Below are 2,474 nucleotides of genomic sequence, written 5' to 3'. Positions count from 1 at the left end.
TTATTTCTAGAATTATGCTTAGACTACCATTAGCTTATACTGTTCAGAATGGGTATCAGGTTCTCAAATCCTCATCATTTTAACCTATTTGTAAATAGTAGAATAAAAAAATATACATATTTGTCATCTAAGGCCAGTGGTAGATTCACCTGCCAGTCTCAGCAGAAACAAGATCTGGCACTTAAAAACAACCATGAAACTCGGTAGTGTATTGTAAATTGATGTCATATTGAAACAGGTAGGCACAAGACAGTGAGGCACAGTCTAATCCTTCAGTTCCTAATATTTCTGTATTTTAGAAGAAACACACATTTTTTTTCTTCTCCCACGCTATATCTGCTCATGCAAAAAGCAATGCCATCATTTGAGAGGCAGTTTTCAAGCATCTTCTGCAAAAACATGACACTATCAGCCTTTAGCTTCTTTACAAGTTTAGTGATGCTGAAATTACAAGAAGTTGTAGGCTAAAGGAATGTGTTACACAAGAAAATGTGGTTACAATGTCTAACCATACTTGGAAAAACACAAGAGAGCTATGACAAGGCTGAAAGAGGAAACTGACTCAAGCCCATATCGCATGCTCAACCATCTACATATTAAAACGTTTTCCTGGAATAGTTGTTCCAGGACCAGTAATTTCTCAAAGACTTCAGGTTTCTTTATTTACTATTTGTTAATAATTATACATATTAGAAAAAATTATTTTATAAAGCCTCTTAAAAGACTGAGCATGTTTTGACATGTTACTGGTACATTGTAGATAAGGCTTGATTTCTTCTTTCATCCTATTTTGTATGCAGCTTGTGTTTAAAATACAAATCCTGATTTCCAGGGCTGAATACAATTCAGGGCAATTTTTTTCCAACTGCATTTCTATTCACATTAAAATACCCAATGGAGTGGAAAACAAAAGCTTCATGACTATCAAAATTGCTAAAAGGCTGACGTTTCTTTTTTCCTTCTTTTTTCTTTTTCAAAAAATGTTTTACCGAAGAATAAACTGAATACTTTAGTGAGGTTAATGTCAGTTGTGAAACATGCTAACTCATTAAGTCAAGACTTTTTACTGATAATGCCATTGTTATTTGCTAAGATTTTTTCTAACTTGGAACAGCGAGCATTGTGAACCACTGCAAGCCTTGACAGCACAACAAGCCACTCTGTACCAACCCCATGCCTGTTTGGATACACTCAAGAATGCCCACCCGCGAGAGTCCTTGCTGCAGACTCAAAGTATGTGGCAAAGATAGCTGGCAGAGTAACCAGGACATAGTATTTAATATTCCACTTCAGTGCACTCAAAATTATCCATGCTGACAAGCTCTAAGGTCCTGAAAATTTTTAATGATAAGGGATTACCTGAGTAGAGTTAAGAAGAGATACCACAGGAAAAGGAATCTGTCCAATTCAGAGGCATAATCTGAAAATGCTTTAGATTTACTTGAAGTATGCTTGCTAAGCACAGCAACAGAGTCATTCTAGGAGGCAAGAACTCTGTTCTGAGAAACCTGACCTCTCTCAAATTACTTGATCACCCTCACTATATCACTGCCACAGAGATGAGAGGATGCAGATGATAAACAATATACTATACACTTTTCCTCCATGATATGGGAACACTAAGGCATAACACTTAAGGAAAAAAACAAGGTCTTATATTCTCTAACATTTCAGGTCTAACAAGCTAGGATACTACTATAATACCGCTATTTATGTAGCCAAGATTTTGATTCAACTGTTGCTGGGTTAAAATAGTACCATTTTCTTGGATTGCCATGTTCCCAAGTTAATATACTTAAAATTATATGACATTATTTTTTAAAATTAATTCTTATGAAAGCTAAGATAGAATCATCTTGTCTTTACACAGAGTATCAGAAGAGTTACACAGAACTTGAACCACTGTCAATGGTCAATATCAAGCCAAACCAGAACCAATCTAGTTCCATTTACAATGTTTTTTCTTCCCTTTTCATTATTGCAGGAGTATTACTACACATAGAATAGTAGGAATACCTAAATCTCGGAGCCAAGAACATCTTTCAAAGCTATTAACACAACATAGTTAAGAATACAGTTTCTGGTATTTAAATTCTTGAGCTTTGCTTGCATTGTAGTATCTCGTCTTCACCTGTATGACAATCATTTATCACAAATATAAGAGAGTTGAAATTAGGAACATCACCACGACCCTATTTTTGGTAGTACAAGCGTAGAGCAAGCAGCTCACCAGTGCAGTTATGCTAAGCACAACTTACACACCTCAGACGCCATAGCTATGTTGTAGAAGCTTGTTTTGGACAAGCCAGACCATTCAGCTTCTCAGTAATCCTCTTTTGACAGTCACCCTGACAGTAAAAGCTTCATCTTTGACCATTCAGACTTCATCTTTACTGCCAGACATTAAAAAACCTATTCCCTTAACTCCCTGTGGAAATTCTCCAACAATAAAGGCTGTAAATGGAAAAAATAGT

The sequence above is a fragment of the Dryobates pubescens genome, chromosome 19 (assembly GCF_014839835.1).
Source record: "Dryobates pubescens isolate bDryPub1 chromosome 19, bDryPub1.pri, whole genome shotgun sequence".
Classification (NCBI taxonomy): domain Eukaryota; kingdom Metazoa; phylum Chordata; class Aves; order Piciformes; family Picidae; genus Dryobates; species Dryobates pubescens.
The sequence above is the reverse complement of the archived record's forward strand: the minus strand, read 5'-3'. Positions refer to the sequence as shown.